The sequence below is a fragment of the Lemur catta genome, chromosome 1 (assembly GCF_020740605.2).
Source record: "Lemur catta isolate mLemCat1 chromosome 1, mLemCat1.pri, whole genome shotgun sequence".
Lineage (NCBI taxonomy): Eukaryota > Metazoa > Chordata > Mammalia > Primates > Lemuridae > Lemur > Lemur catta.
The window spans coordinates 66286973-66311497 of record NC_059128.1 but is presented as its reverse complement, the minus strand read 5'-3'; the positions used below and the strand labels follow the sequence as shown (position 1 = coordinate 66311497).

At 45.0% G+C, this 24525-nt stretch overlaps 1 pseudogene and 2 gene segments (V, D, J or C); all 3 read left to right on the top strand.

The window, feature by feature from the left end:
• Positions 1 to 15988, top strand: part of LOC123620833 — a 54520-nt pseudogene extending 38532 nt beyond the window's left edge. The window contains exons 5-8 of the transcript XR_006728965.1: positions 12377 to 12655; positions 13229 to 13300; positions 13652 to 13771; positions 14953 to 15988. The product of XR_006728965.1 is annotated as an immunoglobulin epsilon heavy chain-like (transcript). The remainder of the gene's footprint in view (positions 1 to 12376; positions 12656 to 13228; positions 13301 to 13651; positions 13772 to 14952) is intronic.
• Positions 1 to 24525, top strand: part of LOC123620673 — a 477715-nt gene that overhangs the window by 380999 nt on the left and 72191 nt on the right.
• LOC123620697 overlaps positions 1 to 24525 on the top strand; it is a 362704-nt gene that overhangs the window by 313092 nt on the left and 25087 nt on the right.

Here is a 24525-nt window from a genome sequence, read left to right as displayed (position 1 = left end):
GAGGCTGATCTGAGTCAGGGTGATTCTATCAAGGTGACTCCAGACATAAACAATTCTGACCTTCCTTAGACCAAACACATTCATCTCTGGGCTTGGAGGGTGAGGCCAGAGCAAGTGGTCACCTGTGCTGCTATGTTTCTCTTTAGAAGAAAGGAATGTGTTCCTGACATTTATTTCTAATGGTTTGAGCTGCAAATGGAAACTAGGTTACTAGTGAGAAAAATGGAACATTCTGGTTCTCACTGAGACCAGATTCCAAGCAGAACAAAGTGAATGTGTAACGCTTCCAACTAAGGGATGCTTTGCCGTTCCCTAGGACGTAGCCAGGAGTAGTTCCCTAAGGACGCATAGTGTCCATCTTCCTCACAAAGAGAGCAGGGAACCACTCACTATTAACTGTTATGCAGGAATCATGTTTAACACAGGAAGGCATCTTTTGGTATCCGTTTAAGTGAAATCTGAATTCAACTGTATCTTGCTAAAAAAAAAGACAGTGGTCTCCACCTGGCAGCAGCTTCCAGTTGGTGCATATTAATCTTAAGCCAGAGAATGTAATAAACCAATATCAAAACCCATTTCAAAGGTCCTAGGGAGGTCTAGCAGTAGGGGTCATGGTCCTAAATCTGCCCAACTGGCTGCTAGAAAAAAAAAAACAGCACACCCTGCCCTAGGGCTTTGGCATTATCCTGTGTTTTTCAAGGTAAAAGAAGGCTCTAGAGAGGTTGGGTGGAAGAGGGTGATGTTAGTTAGTTTCTCTCTCAGAAACTGAGGACTGCGTGGCCCTGGTGTATGCAGTGAAGGAGGCCGGGGAAGGACAGGTTTGCACGCCCCCAGACCTCACACTCTGCGGGGAGGAGAGGGACTTTGCCTCCTGAGAGAAAGAGAGGGACACCCAAAGCAGGCACATTCAGGCTTTTTTTAAAAAATCAAAATCTTAGAAAGATTTTAAAAATTCAACTAATTCAGGCCCTTGTCTTTAGACTTCATTGGCTTTCAAACCTCTCCCTAAAATAATAGTTTATCCACATTTCCAGCAAAAGATAATGAGTGATTTCCCTAATCTCCTTTTGTTCGCCAAGTTCTTCCTAATGAATTAAGTTCCTCTGTTTACTGATTTACTTGGTTCAGTATATCCCTAAGTGTGGAGCGCACAGCACATGATTTTAGATGGTACATGGATAGACTTTCCTTTCATGTTAATGACTTTTTTAATGAACATAAGAATAGTATAACTAGAGCTTCAAACCCACATGACTTAAAGTTTCCTTTTAATTACATCTTAAGTTAAAAAGTCAGTAAATTTTTAAAACATTTATTAGGCAGATTATGACAGATGGATATAACAAAAAAAGAAGATGTGATTAATTGAAGTTTGGGAAACACTGAACTGGTGTATTCTTATCATCCTTTGAAATGAAAAGATAAAGGGCGTGTAGAGGGGGCAGGACCCGGGATACCTTTGAATGGTGCCTCCTTTTTTTAGACAACTAATATTGGATTAAAGAGGCAGCACTGCAAACCCAGGACCTTTATCCTCTCCGAAGCTTTTTGATGCTCTCTTTCCTCAGAAGCTTCTTTCAAGTTCCTAAGGCTCCCAGGTAGCACAAAACTAACAGAACGGGTCTATACAGACCCACAACTGCAGGTCCCGTCACACATCTCAGCCCTCTGGATAGAGTAAACCAGAGGACCCCACTTACCTTCGTAAAACAGCACCAGAGAACAGGGCAACACAGCGTGGAATAAAGTGCCGCAATGCAAATGTGTGCTTCTGACAGTGACGATGGCAGGGGCTTAGAAAGGAGCCAAGGTTGCCGGCAATATCTGCATGGAGTGCTATCATCATATGTCGTCATTATATCACCTACTGCTTTCTGAGTGCCTGTCGTTTATCAGGCCACAGGGGTAGGCATTTTAATGAATGTCATTTTATTCAGTTCTCACCATGATTGTATGGAATTAGGTACCATCACTTGCATTTTACAGATCAGGAAACTGAATCTCAGGGGAGTTCCCCAAGATCACGCAGCTTAGCAAAGTCATAATTTGAATCATCTGTCTGATCCCAGGACCTGAGCTCTTAAGAACTCTGCTTTTCTGTCAGCTCAATTGGGGCACCGGTGGAAGTTTGTCCTGCCTGGCCCAGCCTCCACCTCAGGCCGCTAATGAGTTCCTTTCCAAGTTGAATCTTACACAAAAGTTACGCTGCTTCCCTTCCAGCACCATCCCCGCCACCTCCTTCACTGAAGGAGAGCTCCTGCCCCCACGCCAAAACCAGTTACCCACAGAGGCCTTCTCTGTCCCCAGGAGGAGCCTGGTGAGGCCCATCCCTCACAGCACACCCCTGGAGGCGGAGGGTCCCTAAACATGGCAAGGTCCAGGTGATGATCAGAGCATTACCCTTCCCCCCAAGAAAGAGGAGTTCACAAAATTCTGGGCTCATCAACATGTTTCCAAATTTCCAAGAGGTGACTTTCCCATTCCTCCCTCCCACTGTCTCTTCCCTGGCATCTTTGGCCTTCCCTCCCGCCCTTATGGGCGTCTCCCAGAACACAGCCTCTGCACCTGCAGATCCCTCGACCTGGAACCACTTTCTCCAGGGGTCTCACATAACTTTCTCCCTCCCCTCCTCCAGGTCCCTACCAAATGTCACCGTCAGTGAGGCCTTTCCCAACCATCCTTGTCATTCTGCAGACCCCTTTCCTGCTATATTGTTCGTAGCTCATGTCCACCTGAAACTGTGTATGCTCATGGATGGTCTGTCTCTCTTGCTCCATGAGAGCAGGGATTTTGAGTTGTTTCTTACTATATCTACAAATACATTGAAGGCACTAAATAAATGTTTGTCAAATAAGTAAATAAATGCATAAAGGAATGAATGAATCAGTGGTGTAAGGCCAAAGGAAATAGAAATGGAAGTAAGTTGGGAATCTGCAGAGCCAAGCCTGAGTCCCAGCTCTGCAGCCTGTGACAAGTCACTGTCATCATGTGCCAAGCACTATGCTAGGTGCCAGGGAAGCAGCAAGAACAAAACAGACAGAAGTTCATGCCGTACTGGAGCTTGCTTTCTAATGGCAAAAGACAGATGGTAAACTAACTAAATACATAAAATATATAGTATTTGAGGTGGTAATAAGCCCTACGTAGAAAAATAAAGCAGGGAAGGAGAATAAAGAATACTAGTGGGAGGAAGCAGTATGTAGTTTTAAATGGAAGAATCGTAGAAGGCGTTGTTGGAAAGGTGGCATTTGAGCAGTGACCTGGGGGGGCGGCTAAGCGAGCCATGCACACATCTGGAGCAGAGCTCTTCCGGGTAGAGAGGACCCAGTGCTACCTGGGCTGTATGAAGAATCCCAGGGAGGACATGCAGCTGGAGGGAGGGAGTGATGGGGACAGAATGAAAAAATTAGGTCAGGTTTGTGATGGCGTAGGGAGAGGGTGGCTTGTAGGCCACTGTAAGACTTATGATTTTGGATTCAAGAGGGAATATTGGAGAATTGAATGAGGTCACACCCGACCTAGAGAAAAGACCCAAAGAGGACTAGTTTCCAGTCCTCACCCATAGCCCTGAGAAGTGAGCACCCTCCTCATCTCAAGAACACCAAAAAATAGGATTCTGTTCTTCCTCAGCAACTTCTCTCAACAACCCTTTCCCTGGGGAGCTGTGCTCTTAGTGAATTACATCCCCCCTGCTTCAGGTAAAACTTATTTTCTCTGAGTATCACCCTAGCAAACTTTTTTTTTTTTTTACTTGAGACAGTGTCTCACTCTGTTGCCTGGGCTAAGAGTACAGTGGCATCATCATAGCTCACTGCAACCTCAAACTCCTGGGCTCAAGGGATCCTCCTGCCTCAGCCTCCCAAGAAGGTGGGTCTACAAGCATGTGCCACCATGCCTGGCTAAGTTTTTAATTTTTTGGAGAGACAGGGTCTCGCTGTTGCCCAGCCTGGTCTCTAACTCCTGGCCTCAACCGATACTCCCACTTCAGCCTCCTAAAGTACCAGGATTACAGGCATGAGCCACCATGCCTGTTCCCCCTAACAAACATTCTGATAACTACATCGAAACTTTCTAGTTTACAGAATGCTTTACATACATCCTTTCATTTAATCTTACAACCTACCAATATAGAAGATATTATCTGCATTTTATAAAGGAGGCAGATAAAGTTCAGTGAGCTTAAGGAACTTGGCCAAGATTACAAACTTAGTAAGGGATAGAATCTTCTGACATCTTTCTACTTCATATCAACTGAAAACCACCCTCCATGTTAGTGACTCTCAGAGTATGATGTGCAGTCCTTCATGGGTTACAAACTGACCTGAAAATGCACATTCCCTCCTCAGGTTTTATGAGTGGCATACAGACAATCTCATAGACTCTGATTTTTACATATGACACTTTTAACTGTCTTCTAAGTGTGAGTGTTTCATGAAAACTTGCTACAATTTGGTATTCATGAATGGTTTATTAAAATGAACTAAAGAATCTAGTTCTGTTTTGTACTAAGAAGTCTGGCTGCTGCATAATACTTGGCAATGATGCAAAGCTCTGGATATGAGATGGAATTCCCCTAAAAGGCTAGATGAGTGGTGTACATAACCCACTAGGTCTTTGCCCCACCTAAATGCAGCCCAAAGTTTAGGAACCACTACCCTATAACCAATCTAATAATATCACTTCATAGAGTTTATTCTACCTTTCTTTACTCCTGATCAAACCAAATAACTCCTTTGCAGTCTACATTCATTCCCTCTCCTTCAGAGCACAAATTCTGTCAGATTGTGACACGGGCAAAAGCTTAGATTTCTATTTGACATTGGAGCCATCTCATGCTCCATCCTGAAGGACAACCCCAAAGACTGAGGAGAAAAGAGGTTCGGCCAGATGGGACAGAAAATCCCATCCGATGGATATCACATGCCTTGGCAACTGGGGCTAGGGTTACTATAAACAGAAGAGAAAAGCAAAGCAGTTTTTGGATTAGGTATAACAGCTGTGTGGGAATCCTGATCTTTGGCAAAAGAACTTATTCTGGAGGTAGAACTACATAAGTAACTTGGTTTTCCTTCTTTTTTTTTTTTTGAGGCAGAGTCTCACTTTGTTGCCCAGGCTAGAGTGAGTGCCATGGCGTCAGCCTAGCTCACAGCAACCTCAAACTCCTGGGCTCAAGCAATCCTTCTGCCTCAGCCTCCCGAGTAGCTGGGACTACAGGCCTGCACCACCATGCCTGGCTAACTTTTTCTACATATATTTTTTAGTTGTCCAAAAAATTTATTCCTATTTTTAGTAGAGACGGGGTCTCGCTCAGGCTGGTCTCGAACTCCTGACCTCGAGCGATCCACCCACCTCGGCCTCCCAGAGGGCTAGGATTATAGGCGTGAGCCACCGCGCCCAGCCTGGTTTTCCTTCTTATAATCACTATGTTTGGCAATTATCTTTATTAGATATCTTCCTACATCACCAGGTTGGGAAACATTTCTCAGATTGTTGAAAAATTTCTCCAGCAGGTAATTTAGCAAGGGATGGTTTGAGGAAAAGAGACTGAGTTTCTGATAAAATCCAGGGCAGGGTATATGCTTCCATCAGGCTTCTTGATCCACTGCCTTTCCTAGAGACTCTTCCTTGTCTTCCCTCTACCTGGCTAACTCTGGAGAGCTGCTTACTTAACATCGATGCATTCACCACGTACAGATCCAGGCCACGACCATGACCAGAACCACCCTACAATACTTCTAGGTGGTGGATGGGAGGTAGAATGAGGAGCACAAGACCAAGTTCAGAGACCAAATTCAGAGACCAAGTTCCAATCCTTCTCAGTGACTGATGAACTCCATGACTTCACTGCACTCTAGTTTCCCTGTAGTTAGACTGAAAGTTGTCCAAGGTATCTTCCAACTTAGCACACTACAATCCTGTTTATCCCCCAGACCAATTCTTAGGAACAATTTGATAGAAAAAGCAAGGGTATCCAATGGTGTGAATATCCTACGACTGGGAAGGAATTCCGTGATTTAATGGAAAGAGAGTCAAAACTCTCCCTGTGCATCCATTAATTAGCCCTCGTGTGACCACAGAGGTTTGGACAGTGACCACTGAGGTTCCTTCCCACCCTATTCTATCACTCTGGTTCCACAGATGGAAACTGGAGTCCAGAGACCTGAGAGGGAGGCCCAGCTCAGCCGCTCACTGAAGCACTCTTAGCTTCAGAGACTTCATCTGTAAAATGGATCTAATAATATTACCTCATAGAGTTTATTACAATGTTTGTTGAGGTGGTATAGACACCAGCTGTTTGTTAAATAGAAAAGCATTTATGCAAATGGTGAGTATCTGTGATTATTATGATCTTTGGACAGACCCCAAGTCTTTTGTATCAGTGTCTCTTGCTCCAACTATCACATCGTTCCACCTCCCGTGGAGACACAGTCCTGTTGTGATTGATTTACTTGAGCCTTAGAGTTACATTTCTGCTGACAAGGGCCATTTGGCAATTCTCAGCAAAACCAAAATGATTCCTTCCTCCCTGTGAAAGTATGATCCTGAAGTGAGATCTAGGGGTAAGAGATGGCAGATTGAGGAGATAACAGCAGAAAACCTAGGGACTTTCCTAAATGTCAACACTGAGAAGATAGCAGACATCAAAAAAGCTGCCAAAACACACTGCTCAGATCTCAGAAGCCTTTGCAAAGGTCTATGTCTCCACCTCCACCCACCCCCTTCCAGACAGATGAACTGGACTGACAGGCGGCAAATCGGTGGTGAGGTTTTTTTGTAATGATGCCCAGGGTAGTGCACTGACAGCACAGCTCTTCTTTGGAAAGGGGACTCAACTCATTGTGGAACCAAGTAAGTTGTGTGTTTTACTATAGCTCAGTGGGTATATTCCCTTAGAGTTGTTGCTGCTTTGTCCTGAATGAGTGGGGTTTTGGGAGAAGTTGGTTGGTTCTAAATTGGAAACCCATTGTTTGTTCCAAAGAATCAGGGTAAAATTTGAGGCCAAATGCATTAGATTTCTCTTAAGAAAATACTTTGTGTATGCTTGGAAACTCTGTTCTGAGGCTTGGTATTGGTAAGTCTTTTATAACTACCTAAAAAAGCTCTAGGGCAGGCTTCTGATTCTGGCCCCCTGGGACCAGGGAAAAAACAAGCTCTAGATGTCTAGATGAGGAGAGTCTCTTCACTCTAGGAGGGAAAAGAGTCATGGTCAAGGTGTAGGAAAAGGGGGAGGTATGAAAGGAGTTAAGTAAAGAAATTCTCTTTCTCATTCTCTCTCTCTCTCTCTAAGAAGCCAGTCTTGCCCTTGTTGCTTTGTTCTGAGAATTTGTATTAAACAAACATGGCTGGCTCAGACTAAATGGTCCCCAAGGGTTCATCCTGGCCTAGGTCTGCTGAGAGCAGTTATGTGCTCACCTTCCCTGTTAGCCCTGAATCTGGGGGCTCGGCACAAGGGTTCAGGAGCCCTCATTCAGTGTAGAACACAGCCCCAATTTCAGGACAATGGAGAAGTCACTCTTCTCTCCTGGAGGCAATGTCCACTGGTAGCCTGTCTCAGTGTTTGGAAATCCAGGGTCTGTATTCAGGTAGTTTGGATAGCTGCTAAGGGTTGATCACTGGGACCAGTTCAGAGAACAATGGTCTTTCAGACACCAAAATGTCAAGTCCAGTGGGGCAGGCACTGCCTCTTACCTGGCTAGATATTGATTTTGTTTATTCAGAAGAAATAAAGAAGTGAGAAAAGATACATGAATGTGGCGAGTCTGACAGTCCTAGAAGTGACTACTACTGTGAATATGGCCTCTGCCTCTCAGAACATAATATAAACTTATAGGGCTTCTTCATTTCCTGTTGTTTCCAGGGAAATAGTGAGATTTGGTGAGTTTTCTTATCTTTGAGGGGAGAGAGACTAGAGCAATGAAAAGGAGGGAAACAGAATCGTGTTGTAGTTGATTGCAATCTGATTGATGTTTAGCAAATTGCATCTGAGCAAAAAGTATTGTGTTTCATTTTTCCCTTTAAATCATTTCCACTTGAAATTTGGAATTATCTGCAGTGTTAGAATCAAATCTTTGAGGCTATGCCTTTGAGAGTCTTAGGGAAGAAGGAAATTGATGAAACTGATGCTTAGCCCCTCTGCCAGGACGCTGACCACGCTCCCCAGTGACACTCCATTTGCTTCTCTGGTTTTCTTCTCCTGCAGTGATGGAGTGTAATATGATGATGTGAAGCTCAGGTAGGGGAAGTGAGAATTTCCAATCAAGCCCCCAGTCTTTACCATTTTGACAGTGAATAATGGCCCTACACACCTGTCATTCTCTTTTGCCTGGCTCTAGCCCTAGGCTCTTGATTTTTGGTGATGAGACAGAATAATTCATATGGTCTTTAAGATCTATTTCACATGATTACTATATTCTCCTGAGACTTGCATCTGGGTCCAGAGTCAGGAGAAATTATAAAACAAAAATAAGCAATCCAAAACAAGCACTGGCTTCTCTGACCCACATCCATGACACACAGCACCAATGGGCTGCCCTGACAGCAACCAATTTCTTGTTCAACCCCCAGGTCCTTAGAAAGCCTTTCAGTGGGCTCAGGGAATTAGAAAACAGATTCGTTATTATTGTGAGACTCAGTCTGAGTGATGGGGAGAATTAAGTTTCTAATCAAAAAGCAGTGTTTATGACCCAAGAGAAGGGAACCAGAATATGAGAACAACCTGTTTCTAAACCCTCCTCTCCTCAATCCAACATTCATTGTAAGAAGTGTCAATATTCAGTGCCGCATCCCTACTCCCAAGCTACCGTGGTCTTCTTGGAAGGCCCTCCCAATAAACTGGGAGTTAAATTTTCCATCTTGAAGGCAGCTATCGGTCAGCTGTCACCCTTTTTTCTTGCTCTGTCTCAGCCCTGTCCCAGCGTGGATGGAGATTTCATGCCCACATCTCTGTCCAGCAATTCAACTGTTACTAGCTTAAAAGAGAACTGGGACTGTGTGCCCTCAGCCCCCTGGTCTCATCAAGGCCAGCTTTGTAGTTCTCTGAGCCGTAGGGTCTCCAGGCTGAGACACGCAGCTAGGGAGCCCAGGCCATCACAATGTGCTCCAGGGATACCCAACAGATGTTTTTTGGAACTGGCACCAAACTCTTCATGGAGCCCCATGAGTTGATGTTTTTCCTATATTTCTAGGGATAATTTGAGTCCTGGGACTGGGGCTGCCATCCAGTTTGCATTACAAATTATAACTAGTAAACGAAATTATAACTAGGAGATGGAGTAGGGCAGACAAGAAGTGGGCCAGAGTGAAGATGCCAGACTGAGTCACTGCAGTAGTTCTGTGACTACTTTTAATTTTAAATATATATACTGTATATTAAGACTATAGCTCCCACTTATTTCTGAACTCTTCAGAGCAGCCCAGAAAACACAAAGAAATCTAGAAGAATTACACTAGGATCTGGAGCATTCAGGTGTCGGGGGAGAGACAGTGGCAGGGACACTTTGGACCCAATTCCCCAGATGGCTGGTTCGTCCTTGCATGTCCCTTTGGTTGACTCATGTGCATGCCTCATTGCAAACTGAAAAATATCCTGCAGCTTGGAAGATTCTAGAGAGAGGTGGTTAGCCTGGTCAGAGTAATCAGGTAGAGCAAACTCAGGGTTTAAGTTAAATCCCATACTGACAGAAAGTCTTGAAATTCTGAGTAACATCTATCATAGATGTTCCAGTTCTTAGGGAATCAGTTGGACTCTCTATGTGAATCTAAAACATAGAGGATTTCTAAGTTTATAAATTAAGAAAGACTGTTCAGGAAGGGTATGCACTTCTTTTTGTATTGTCTACCAGCACTTAAACTTAGCATTGTGTTGATACTCATAAAAAGAGAAAGTCTGAAAATAAAACAATTGTCCAAACAAATAGTACTTGAAACACATGTTGAAATATAATAACATTTGTGGACCAAGAAGAAAGACTGACAATTCTCAAAAGATAAATGATTAAGTTTTTAATTTAAATTTTGAACTACAATTTTACACAACTTCAATTTTTGGTTTAAGCCAAATATAAGATAGACTAGGATACATGTGGCAACTATATTGAGTGCATTCCATTCTTCTAAAAAAGTTTTAATTCAATCAGATAGCTTTTTCTTAGGTTACCAAGATGCCAAAAAATTGATTAAATAAAACACTTTTCTTACAAACAATTATTTTGAACATATAGACATTAACCTAGAAAGATGGTCTAAGAAAAATGTTTTACCAAATCAAGGCATTATGCACTATCCGAAATGCTGTGTAATAGATTCAGAGCTCAGTATCATAAGTACATGACCTTCCTCAAGGTTCAAATTCTTCACCATTGTTCAGATTATTCAAATCCCATCTCCTCAACCCAAAGTGATCATTGACAACTGGTGATGAATTTAGATTTTAAAATCCCAGCAAGCTTTAATTGCCCAACTAAATTAGACTAGGATTAAGTCATATGCTTAAATAAACAAGGGGAGGGTTTTTCTTTTTAATGGACAAGTTTCCTTTCTAACTCATAATTCCCTTAAAAGTCAACCAGAGTATATCTCAAACCAAAGTCAGGATATGAGCAAGAAATGTTGCAGTTCTGAAGGGAGGTGAATGAGCAACACTTGTGGTTTCAGCCCTTAATGCTAGGGTTATCAGTTTCTGTTATCAGTGGCTTCGGCTATGCAAGGAAACAAAATAATAATGGTTTTCTCATGCAGGTTGAAAGCAGGTTCCAGGAAAGCCCTTTGAAAAATTCCAAATCCTCCCTTTTATTGAGAGCTAAAGCAAAATTATAAGGAACCAGAGTCTTAGGAATGAGTTTCCTGCCCTGAGTGACTGGAACAGAATTAGTCTTTCAGCTGAGCTTCCCAGCAGAGGAGAGAAGGAGAATTATGATGGTAATGATGAGGGGGCTCCTCTGAATGGTCGATTCCCTAGGAAAGCCCTGATCCGCCATGGTCCATTTACAAAGAGCTAATCAGCAGGAACTTCCTGACTAGGAATCACTCCCTCTCAACCAGACATAACCAGTTGATTTGGTTGTAGCTCTACTACCATGAGCTTCATAGCTGAAACCTAAACCTAAATTCAGAGTAAAGCATTAGAAAAATTATTTATTTTCCATTTACACATTCATTAACAACTTTTTGTTCAGCAATACCTAATATCTTGATTGTAGACCATAACAGATAAAATGTATGCTAGAATGCAACATATTTTTCATTTGATGCCAAGAAGCCAAACTCACCTAAGTTTTAAATACTAACAGCTGTATCTATGGGAGCAATTAATAGAGAAAATCAGCAATTAAGTGTAGGATTGGAACTATATCCAGATGGCCATTCACAGATTGATTGTCTTTCCTGATTTCAGGTATTGGCAGGGCTCTTTCTTTAGCAGTTATTGGAAAAGAGCCTAAGAAACCAAGTCTCCATGGACACAAAACTTAATCACAATTCAAACACTTCAATAAGGCACAGTGTGAAAGTATCATTATTACCTCTCTCAAGCTTCAAGACTTTCAGTTTTAAGCAAAGAAAAGGATGCATATACAGAGTAGCAGATAGATGACAGTCCAAGGTGAGGCATGAAAGACGAGAAGGCCAGGAGGGGATCTAATTACTGAGACCAACATTCCATAGCTCCTCTTAGAATAAAACAGGAAGAAATGGGTTTATACGAGTTTTATGTCTATAAGGACTTCCTGAGAATGATAGCTGTTATTCTCTGATTAGCGACTCAAAGGAAACTCCACAGTAGGCAGTCCTTTACAAAAGAATAAGTATTTACCTAAAGGCAGAGATGTTCCACTTAACTTTGGCAGGTCTGTTCCAGTCCATAAAATGGGGATGACACGCTGCAGTGACCCTAACACCGTCATCCTCAGAGCATTTGAGCGAGTTATACAGTCCTTCTCAGACCCTTGATTCTTTAATAGGCATAATGCAAAGCCTGAACACCTGCCCTGATCTCCCTCCAAAGCTCATGCATTTAAAATAAACCAACTAATGCAGACAGATATCCAGGCTGACTTCAATTGTCCAGAGGATTGATTAATAAAACATAGATAACTGAAACCCAGATGATCCAGAAATTTCTTTGTAGTTGTTATTTTCCATCTCTGCTTCCAGCCCTCTCTTAGCAGCTCCTACCTAGAAGTCAAACTGACTGTGTTTCATGTCTGCTCCCCATGGCCATCCTTTCATGGAAATGTTAACAAGCCCAGGTCACTAACAGGATGCACGGAAGTCCGGAGCATAGTGTTTGGCCCCAGGGTAATTGGCATTAATCATGACTGTTTAACTCCCACAAAGTTGCGGATAATCATCTCACAAAGTAAGTCTGTTATATTTGTAGGAATTCAGCCTCCTTCCAAACCAACTGTTTTCGTCATGAAAAATGGAACAAATGTCGCTTGTCTGGTGAAGAACTTCTACCCCAAGAATGTGGATATAAATCTCCGATCATCCAAGAAGATAAAAGAATTTGACCCTGCTATTGTCATCACTCCCAGTGGGAAGTACAGTGCTGTCAAGCTTGGTCGGTATGAAGATTCAGATTCAGTGACATGTTCAGTTCAGCATAACAATGAAATAGTGCACTCCACAGACTTTGAAGTGAAGAAAAATTCTTCAGGTAAGTTGTATCTGGCTTTAAGGGGTACAGATTATAGGGAACAAAAATTGGGGGAAAGGCAAGTTAGAGATATAAACTCTAGACAGATACTTCTCAATATGGCATCATGCTGGAAACAAGACTTGGGATCAGCTATAGCCTGCCATTGACTGGGAAGGAAAAGCTAGAATCTAAGGCAAAGCCATCTCATTTCATTCCCATCTCTCCTCCTCACCAACCACTGCCTCCTTCGCATGAGTAACAGTCCTACTACTCGAGTCTGGGACTGAAACTTCATGTGTAGTCTAATCCAGTGCTAAATTCCAACACAAAGGGCAGTTCAGCCCAGGATGGGGTTAAGAACCCTAGTTCTTCCTACGTACTAGAGGCATGCCTGGATGTTGGCCTCATGGTGCAATGAAAAAAGCCCAGAATGGGAAGCATGTTGGTTGTGTCAATAGCTCTAGGACCTTAACCAGGTCACCCCTCTGGTCTTCAGTTTACTTACCTAAAGTCTCCTCTAGTTTTAAAACCCTACAGTTCTTTGAGCCTCTTGGTTGCCCATGTAACCCTGACCACTGACGTTTGTTCCAGATGATATAAAACCAAGGGAACCAGAAAAACCCACAATGAAGCAAGCTGCAGAGAGGTGCCAGAAACCAAAAGGTTAGTTCAAATCACAGGGCCAACCTCAGGATTGAGGGTTAAAGCAAACTCTGTAATTGTCAACTGGGGTCAAAAAGCATCAGATTTTAAAAGAAAACAAAAACCATACTGAGCCCAGTGGGTTTCTTGAGCCTCTGACTCCCCCTAGCAGAGCTTGCCTGGCTACAAACACAGGCTTCCAAAGCTGGCCTGGCTGGGTGTGAGCCCAGCCCGAGGGCTGCCTGGCACCACGCGGGGCTTGGAGGCCAACGAGAACCGTGGAGATCTGAGGCAGACTGGTTTCCGCTATAAGCCAGTTCGGGGAAGAGAATTGCATCTCTCCCTGAAGCCGCTCTCTTCACTCTTGTTCAGCCATAGGTCGCACCGAGAAGGTGAACACAGTGTCCCTCACGGTGCTGGGGCTACGAATGCTGTTTGCCAAGAGTGTTGCTGTCAATTTCCTCTTGACTGCCAAGCTATTTTTCTTTTAAGGTAAGAATTAGCCGCTTCTTATTCCCACCTCCGCCCAAATTATGCTGCACATGGGGAAAAGAGGTTTAGGAATGGTAAGAAACCAAGAATCATTGGGAAGGGAAAATAGAGACATATTTAGAATTAATAAGGTGGGCTATCTCAGATACGCAGCATAAGAATATCCCATCTCCTGTTACCCTTTCATTTTAAGCCAGACTCAAAACCCATTAGGTAGTATAATGTACTATTTTTCTAATATACCAGCCAATAACCACACCTCCACCCCAGAGAGAAAATTGAAGCTAAATAAGGAGAATTAGTCTTTCACTGCTGTTTATCTGGCCAAGAGGCCATGGGTTATTTGCAAAGCCTTAAGTAAAGCTCCGCCTGAAAAATATTGAGGGGAAGCAGAACCTATCTTTGTCAGATAAAGGGAATCCCAGCTCCCCACTCCCTAGTCATAGGACCAGCCTGTCCATGTGTGGACCAACCTGTTTTGGGGAAGAACCTAACCCCGCCCCATTGGTAGTGAATAGCCCACTACTCGCTACTCAGGATACGTACAAAGCTGGGGCTGAGACATTAATTATTTGCTTGTTACTTACATTCCCCTTTCAAGTAATCTTGTGCATGAAATTCAAACAGGGCCTAGGTCTGCCTGTGGAGCTCGTCCCCCTTATTCCTTCTCCAATACCCCAAATACTTATCAGCCCCAGCTCCTGTTCTAGGTGCAGCCCTAGACTTCGAGTGTTGGACTGTAAACATACCCAGTCATTCCCAAGTGGGTGTCCAGCCCACTTGTTATTTTACTGACAGTCCTGCAGACACAGTGGCTGTATAAAAAGAGCACTACGCTAGCACTAAAACAATCTGGGTTTTAGTCCTGACTTTATCACTAACTCACTGTGTTCCCTTAGCCAGTGTGTGTCACCTCTATGGGCCTGGGTTTTTGTATTTATAAAACAAAGGAGTTAAACATGACTAAAGGAGAGCAAATGGGTCTCATGACTTGTGCCAACACTGACAGCTGAACCAGCTGAACTGTCGCCATATGTGGAAGGGAAACACACCACGATAGATTAGTGATGTCTGCAATGGTCCAGCATAGCAAGTGCTGGCCGCCCCCAGACTACGTGACCCCTGCCATCCCATCTAGCGCCGACAATCTATGGTGCTCTAACAACTTTCTTCACTTGCAGGCTGACTAGGAAGAGGAGGCCACATTCCTTGAAAGAAACCAAAAGTTTTAAAAGATGATTTCTCCTGGGCTTCTCACTTCTGATTCCAGCTGACCCCATCATAGCCTCGTTTGAATGGCTGCTGGACAAACCAGTTTTTCTTTGGAGGCAACAAACCCAGCTCATCCTCCAGCCTGGTAGAAAGACAAAAGTCCTAGAGAAGAGGGTTTATGGTCCTAACCTATTTATATGTTGCTTTTTAAAGTATAGAGGGACATAAAGGGATGTAGGACTCTTTTTTTACTACAACTGATACACTTTGAAAATGGTATTTCATTCCTTTTGACTTTCTTTACCTTCAGAAGTAGAAAGTGGGACCCGAAAGGCTTCCAGCTCCATTCTCCATGAGGAAAATAGGCCCTGGGGGAAGAAGAGCAGGTGTCATTTTACCTAAACATGGAAGCCTCTGCTCAACCAAGCCAAGATTTGTGCCACACTAGCATCCACCTCTACCCACCTGTATCCTACCCTCTGTATTCACTTCCACAGCCACACAAGTCATTTTGCATGACGAGGGAGGGGGACAAAGTTTCAGTACTTTCTGCTTTTCCAATACTTTACAAACAAGTTTATATTTGACTTCCCTAAGATTCTTTGAGCAGGCATTGGGGTTTCTGAAATCTCATCTCTGTACTCTCCAATCTATTAGCAAAGATCAGAGTAAAATACAGAGGAAAGGTACTTCTTTCTGTTAATTAATTTAATATATGTGAATTGACTTCCTCTAAATTCCAGGCACTGTAGTGAGAGTACAAAAAAGACATTGGCCCTGCTTTCGAGCAAGTGTTTTTGAAGGGAGGGATAGTAATGCGACCCCCTTTCTTTCCCCTATAAAAACAATATTTTTACTGTCTTTTGCCTGGCAGTCTATGCACAGGGAGTTTGAGATCACTGGGCACTGATTCTTTTGCCTAGGCCTTTGGGGTTGGTGGTTTTCTGCCTTTCTTCTCAGCGCCTGTCTCTGTTGCATTTATTAAACTCCATTATACATACCTCACTTCTGGCTTTATTCATTGTGGACCACTGCAGGGGGAAAGTCCGCTCTGTGAACTCACTATTAGTCAGCTGAAAGCCAAACTGAACTTACAGGTCACGCCGCAGCTTCCTGTACCCCAAGCCTACAGAGCCCCTGCCTTGGGGACCCAGCCCTGGGTTTCCGGCTGCTGCTACAGCAGTAACAACAGCAGCACCCTCGCTGTGGCTAACGAGCTGTGCGACTCCCACCTCAGGAAAGCCACAGCTTTTCCCAGGTGCACCCGCTCAGGTAGCAGAGCCCGAGCAGCCATTATTGTGGTTTCCTCAGCACCTATGTGAAGTGTCAGGTGGGGGGCGGGGGGTCCCAAGTGAAAGAGCAATCATCACCAACAACTCCACTTGCCATCACCAACTGCAAACTCCTGCGTCACATCTTTGCAGCCCAGCAAAAGAAAGGGGGCAATAGCACTGAGTCAGTGGATTTAGGACAATCTGTTATTGGGTAAGCCAGGCCTATCCAAGGATCGGCAATTAAAAAATTCCCCACAACTTCATCTTGTATGTGTAAAGAATGCCTGTTTCTAAAACATTCACATCCATTACCGTGGGTAACATTAGGATGTTCCTCAGAAGTTGCTAGCAATGAAAAGATTACACCCTCATTTCAGATGGAAAAAAAGCATGCCCTCCCCACCCCCCACCTCCCCCAAAAAAGTATGTACCTTGTCCAAAGTCATTCTATGAGGCAGGGATATTGCTTGGAGCAGAACCTAGGTCTCAAGACTGTCAGCCCCACACAGAGTGGTATCATGGACATTGGAGATTCACGAGGGGGTTGGGGGGGGATGAAAAAGTACCTGTGGGGTTCAATATACACTACTTGGGTGATGGGTGCACCAAAAGCCCAGACTTCACCACTACACAATGTATACATGTGACAGAATTCAACTTGTACCCCCTAAATCTATTAAAGTTTTTAAAAAAGAAAAAAAAATCATTAAAAACAAGACTGTCAGCCCAAAGTTTCTGCTACAAGAGCACCCTGCATCCCCCAAATGAGGACAAGGTGTCAATCTGAATACCAGCTAGAATGAACTTCAGGATTGTCCTTTATTTAGCATATAGATGAGCCACCCTCTGGCCCACTTCCCCAAAAACTAAAAGAAAAAATCTAGCATATCACCATGAATTTCTTCCACTGAAAGGAGCCTCCAGAAAAGGTTTAAGGTTAGAGCCAGGGAGGACGGCAGCTGCCTTCCAATCCATGCATGTGGACTGTGTGACGTACATGTGACACACCTATCACATGGACTGTGGGACAGACATGTGACACACCCATCACATGGACTGTGGGACAGACATGTGACACACCCATCATGTGGGCTGTGGGACAGACATGAGACCCACTCATCATGTGGACTGTGTGACGGACATGAGACACACCCATCATGTGGACTGTGTGACGGACGTGTGACCCACCCAGGAGGCAGCAGAACAGGGGCTCCAGGGGGCCGAGCCACTTGCCCAAGGCCTTGGGCTCCCTCACCCTGTGTTCTTTCCATCCATCCACACAGTGGCTACTCTCCACCCGCTGTTCCTGCAGTGCAGGGAAACTGCTGCCCAAACTGCCTGTGATCAAGCCTCAGGGTGCAGCCCCAGGACAGAGCCCTGGAAGTGCAGGGCCCCGTCCCTGGCTCTGTCCTTAGCCAGCTATGAGACCTTGGGAATGCCCCCACTTCTCTGGGCTTCAGCGTATTTCCTATAAAATGATATGGAAGGCCTCTTCCATTTCTAAGATTGCATCTAATAACTCTAAAGTTCTATTAAGGCAGAGAATTCAACAGAAGTAGAGGAAGGAGGGGCTGAGGCCCAGGGGCTGAGAGTGTATCTACGGCAACATCACATCCTCGGCTTCCCCCAGAGGGATTTTCGCTGCCGGAGACACCACTGAGCTCCAAACTCAGGGATTTGGAAGCTGGGATCCTGGGATTCACAGACAACGTTCTAGGATACCTCAGTGCTCTTCAGTAAAAGAAAAAATTTCTCTAATTAAAGTAAAATGGAGGCATCAGAGAGCATCAGGGAGAAATAAGAATGGTTGGATATAAGAAGATGCAAAAGAAAAGATAAACTGGGGGAAATTTTTTAAGTACATAACTTTATGTTCCAATTGATTCTTAAAATGAAAACAGATCAATTCACAATAATGAATAAATGATGATGGAGAGTAAAATAAAGACACTGCTGATGGCTCACGGTAGATGGACCCCTCACCTGCACCCTCTGATGCCCTCACAGCAAATGCAGCACAAGCCCCAGTCAGTACCAGGTGTGACCTGGCCAGGGGGACACAAAGACCGTACCCCTCACACATGTGGCACTCCTTGCCTACCATGAGTCACTCAGGTGGCATGGGCCCACTGAGTCAGAAGTGGGGAGATGCTCTGCTCCTCTGAAGCCAGGGTGCTCCCCTGGATACGAAGTCTCAGCAGAGACTTCAGGACACCTGTAAAGGCCAGGCTGGAACACGAAATGGCTAGGAGAAGGATGCCAGGTCTCGGACGTGACCTGCCCTGAGATGTAGCTCCCCTGACCTGTGCCCGGGGGTTTGTGTACAGATTTCCTGGGCACCAGTGTCATTGTGGCAGAGAAGCAGTAGTAAGTGGCACTGTCTTCAGTCCTCGCTGGGGAGATTACCAGGTGGAGTGTTTTCTGGGTCTGACTGTGCTTCACAGAAAACCAACCTTGAGTAAAAGCCACACTTTGAGATCTGGTGGCACCCTTGTAAAGGACAAACTGAAAGGAATAATCTGGCCTTATTCAGTGCCAGAGTAAATGTGGATTTGAGAATCCAACGTTGTAAGTGCAGCACAGTGTCACCTCACTGCCACTGGCCGCTATCTGGCTTGAAGTCACTTCGTTACACAGCATGCCCTTGTCTGTGGAGAGATGAGAAAATAGTGAGTTCCGCACTCCCCAGGCACTGGGTCCAGCACACAACTTCTAGCCCTTGTACAGGGGTAGAAGGACCCAGAAATAAAACCACAGGCAGAGAATAACTGAAACGCCAAGAGTGAGAGGGGAAGAGGCCAAGCCTTCAAACGTCAGAGAAAGGGAAACGGGTTATAGAACAGGAGGAATGCAAACAAATGAATCGACTTACAGAAAAACAAAAGCCTAAACCCTGCAGTAAGAATCATCTTGTTATCAGGGCAAAGGATATATAATAAAAACAGGGTTCCAGTCTCTGAGACCTCCTTAGAGCTCTGGCAGGAGGAGATGGGAGGGAAGTGAGGGGAGACAGGCCCCCTGGCAGTCAGGTGACTGAACTGGTTGTGACTCCTGAGGCAGATGACTCCAGCCAAGGAAGCTGCTGTTGTTATTGCGATCTTGGGCCTCAATCCATCTTGAACTAATACTTTGGACAATGAAAAGGAATTACATTATTAAAAAAAAAAAAAAGATGAAGGAAGGGAGGGGGCAGGGAGGAAGGAAAGAAAGAAAGAAGGAAAGAAGGGAGGAACCGCAAGCCCAATGATGGCATTCTTGGATATCCAATTGCTATAAAAGTAGTTCACTCTCCATTTCTGTATCATCTGGTTGCAGACTGGTGTACCAGTCCACAAAGCACACGTCCCTTTCGGTAGCACTGCCTCACAGCACCTAGCACTTTGTTGTACTCAGTACAGGGAGTAAATGAATGAGCACTTTGGACAAGTCCCTTACTCCTCTGTGTAAAGAGGGAGGAAAGGAGATTGGATGAGATTGGCTCTAAAATCTATCCTAGACTTGCATTCTTGAAATTTTCTATTTCAAATGCTTGAGGGAGTGCCCTGATCCTGAAAGTGCTTCTTGTACTTCAACAGCATGACTTTCCACCTCTCACTGGGCGCTTTGCAGCACACACTGGCTCCAGCTGGAAAATTCTCCCCCAAAGCAGAGGTTCCCAGTGGGTGCACTGCCTTGAGTGGGTTACAAGCTTGCTGAGATAGTGCTCAGAGCGGCCACGGGTGCCTCGGGTGGCTGGAGCCCCTGAGCCAGCCCCTCCCAGCCACAAGCTGTACAAATATGGTTTTCCACACAAGCCATGACATGACAACAGTTGGGAAGCACTGCTGTAAAAAACAGAACACTGACTCACTGACTCCCCAACTCCCCAAAACCCAGGAGTGTTTCTAGGAGTTCATTCATTTACCTTTTCCCCTACATCCGATTCATCAGCAAGACCTGTCGGTTCTACCATGAAAATATACCTCTAGTCCATCCACTACTTCTCCCATCTCCACTGCCACCACCTCCTGCAAACACCATCACCTCTTACTGGGACCATTGCAATAACCCCCTAACTCGTCCCCTTGCTTCTGCTTTTGTCCCTGGACTATCCATTCCCCAGGTCTTCATATGATGTAAATCACATGATGCCAGCTGGACCTCCTTCCTGGGCCTGTAACACCCTGCAAGTGATCTGGCCCCTGCCCCCTCCGCAGCCTCCCCCCACATCTGCTGCTCATTCCCCTCCAGCTGCCGTGCCCTTCCTTCCGGTCCCTCTGTGCCACCCTGTTCTAGCTGTCTGAAACCCTGGGCCCAGTTTTTCACAAACCTCGGCTCAAAGAGCTTTCCCTGGCCACTCTTGCTAAATTAGTCGCCCACCCACCCATAACCACCTTCAATGACATCTCTGTTCTTATTTTCTCACAATCACCACCTAAAATCATCAGATTTATACATGTTTATTGTTTACCTCTGCCATTGCAACCACCCCCTGCCACACACACACCATGATAAAAGCTCCATGAGGGCAGAGACCTTGTTGATCTTTTCGCTGATGGGTCCCCAGCCCCTAGACTTGTGTCTGCCACATCACAATCAGTCAATATTTGTGCAGTAAAGGAGTGCAACGCTCTCCACTTAAAAACCCACCACTGACACAGATAAGTTTGCCAGATTTAACAAATAAAAATACAAGACATCCAGTTAAATGTGCATCTCAAATAAACAACAAAAAAAAATTAGTAATACAGGCATTTGGGCCATTCCATAATTGGAACATACTTATATATTTTTTAAAGTATTTATTGTTTATCTGAAATTCAAATTCCACTGAGTATCCTGTATTTTATCTGGCAACTCTAAGCCCTAAGAATAGCAAAAGTAAACACCAGGCAGGTCAAAGCCCCACCGTGAGCATCCCCAGGGCCCCTGGATGTGGGAGAGGAAGGTTCACGGCCCAGTGGCTGCCCCACCTGCAAAGCAGCTGCCAGCCGCTGTGGCCTGCAGCGCCGCCTGCTGGCAGGGTCCCGCACACAGCTGCCAGCCCCTGCTGGAAGAAGTCGGAGTCAGAGCCTCCAGGTCTCCCAAGCCCATGGACTCTGCTCACTCCCCCATCCACAGTCTCCTGGTGTCTGTCCCTGCTCTGTAGGTGTCACCCAGGCTTGATATTTATTTGAGAGCTGAGTATTCTCTTCCTGATCTAGACCATCACAGTCTTCAAGTCAAGCTGCTCCTCCTCGTCTAGCTACCCAACCTCGTCTAGCTGCCCAACCTCAGCTACATCTGCCCACACCCAAGCACAGAGAAGTGGGCTTCACGGGCCTTCACACAGAGGCGCGCACCCTCTCCCCTAGCGCTTCGCACAGAGGGTTCAGATACTGAGCCCTGCTGGGAGTGGCATAACCGTGGCTCTCCTGCCCCGGTGTCCTTCCAGTGTTCCCCAAAAGGCACCCACAGGAAGTGCACTTCTCAGAACAGCAGCGCAGAATCCCAGCTAAGAGTAGACTTCTGGAGCCAGTCTGCCTGGGTTCGTAGCTGCTCCCATTTCCTTGCTATGTGACCTTAAACCTGACCTAACCCTCCAAGCCTCAATTTCCCCATCTGTAAAATGGAGATAATAATAACTTTTGCAAAGGACTATTAGAAAATTAAATGAAATAACACATGTGATACACCCAGCAAATAAATGATCTATGAATGTCAGGTATTGCTGTTGCTATTGTCATTTTTATTCAATAGGCAGATGAATGGAGTTCCTAAGAGCATTATTCTCATCAAAGATGCTGAGAAAAAAAGATTCTGAGTAAATCTAAAATTTAAAGTTTCGAAATTTAGCAAAAGATACATTGTACCAATCAATGGTTAAAAAAAAAAAAATCTGACGTGTTTAATTTGCCATCAGTGCTGCAAGCATGTCCTAGAGCTCTGTGCTCCCCTGAGACCTGAGGCAGCTGTGCTCTCACCAAAACCCCTAAGAGCACTAGGAGCAGGAGAAATAAGCCTTCCAGCCCACTGCTCTTATGTCTTCCAACAGTTGTATTAATAACAGGCTCGTCCATGACAGATCACAATACGTGACCAAGTAACCCCAAAGTTTAGGAATAGAAGACAGCCTCAAGCCTGTTGATTGGCATCTACAGCCTGTGCAGCTCCCCAAGTCACCGACCCACCCATGGGGCAGGGCTGTCTCCCCCTAGCCTGAAACTCCCATTCAACAGGGGCCCTCAGACTGGGTGGGGGCCAAGGGATTCGGTAAACAAAGCCACCCTTGTCCCACAGCTTGGATTTTGATCACTCCTATCACTCAAATAAGGGACTTTTCTCCCAGTTTCCTTTGAGATGGGTGGCTTTGTTTTTGACCTTGCAGCGCCCTCTGCTGCTCTAATTATCCCATCTCCATAAACAGGTCATACTGGAGGTTGACAGAAAATAGGTCAGGGAAGGAAAACATTCTTTGTTCTCAACTTAAGTCAAAGCTGCTATTTCTGTCTCCATTCCCCTTTCAACCCTGAGACTGGCAACTGCTTCTCTGTCTGCCCAACGGGCCCATTCCCAACCAGAAGACAGACAAGACATTTTCTTGTGTGTAAAAAGCCTAATGCAGCAGTAGAGGACGTAGGGATGGATACAGACAAGTGCATGTCTTCCTTATGAAAGAATACAAACATGATTTAAAAGGAAAAGTGTAGAAGTAGCTGAATGTGTGGTAATGGGGGTGAGTGCTCGAGAGAACAGATTTCTGCATCACTGTCTTCCTGTGCCACATTCCATTCCAAGATCCCTGGGACAGACACGCCCGACGGACAGCAGGAAGCATACCAGAGAGGGACAAGGCCCAGCAGATGACTTCTAGCCCCAGGCACAGGCAGCACAGTGGTGACCCAGGGCCTGTGCTTTGGGGAAAGACCTTGCTGAAGGCCCTTTGGGCAAGAGCGAGTGTGAAGACCCCTACCATGGTTTTTTATCCAGTGACCTCTCCAAAGCCAGCATTTGAAGGACTGCTATGAGGAAGAAGGGATTCTCCGTGGTATTGCTGTTGCCACCTCTGGAGCAGTCTTGGTCCAACCAGGTCAGTGACACTTTTCATGATGGGGCTGTGTGGGAGCTGGCCTGACTCTTGCCAGCTGGACTTCTCACGCCACCTGTAGGGTCTTGTCTCCAGCCATTCTCCAGGGCAGGGAGAGAAAACAGATTATATCTCAATTACCAAGCTAATAATCGGGAGTGGCTACCTGGAGCACGCTGGTAAGAAGGATTCTGAGGCCATGGCGACACTCAGAGGAGAAGAGTGATGAGTCTATTAGCAATATCTGCCATGGGAGCAGGAGCAGGAGGTAACACCACACGGCTCGTATTTGCCATCCCTGCTTTAGATGTCATTCCCTGTAATGAGTCCTGCAGAGAAAGAATAATCAGAGCCAGCTCTCTGTTGGATTATCCTTTTGGTAAAGGGCAAATTTTTCAATCTCTATCTTTTCCTTGGCTTCCCTGGGATCTCATGGGCCATTTCCCCTGCTATCAATTGCTGTTGCCTGCAGCCTAAGAAATAAAAATTTTTAAATGAATTAGAAGATTCTATAATTCTCTCTAAAATCATAAAATACATGCCAAAGCCAAACACCTCCCTTGTGTGATTTATCCACTGTCTAACAGGGACAATCACAACCTGGGCCAGCCAACAGAGCCCTTGGGGACAGAGACCACCCAGGGAAGATCCTAGTTTTCCTGATTCACATGAAGGAAGCAACAGAGGCAGGAATGGAACTCAGATGTCCTGAGTTCTAGTCCCAGCTCTACCTCTGCCTACCTAGATGACCTTGAGCAAATGTACCCCTCAAAGCTTCAGCATCTTCATCTTTAAAATGAGGGCATTGGCCCAGGCAGTCACTAAGTGTCCTTCTGGGTCTCACATTCTAGGATGCTAGTGTATAAAGCTATAGAGCTAACCTGAGAGTTATTAGTTTATATCCCCCTGTGCATGATGCTTGAACTCCTCATTGCCCAGCAAGAGGAAAAAGGAAAACATGCTTCTTCGTTGGGGGGTAGCATAATTTCTTGGTTCAGTATGTGTGACTCATCAGAGCCTGGAGGTTCATGCCCAGATGCCAAGTTGGAATCCAGTTATTACTGCATCTAGGACAGAGAAAAGTGCTGAAAACAGCCTTTGGGAAACCATCAATTCGGCCAAAAAAAAAAGAAGATAAAGAAGGCATCTCTGTCTAGTGTGATAACATTTTGATATCTTATTTATCATCTGCATCCCTAAAATCCACTCTGCTCCCTCCTATC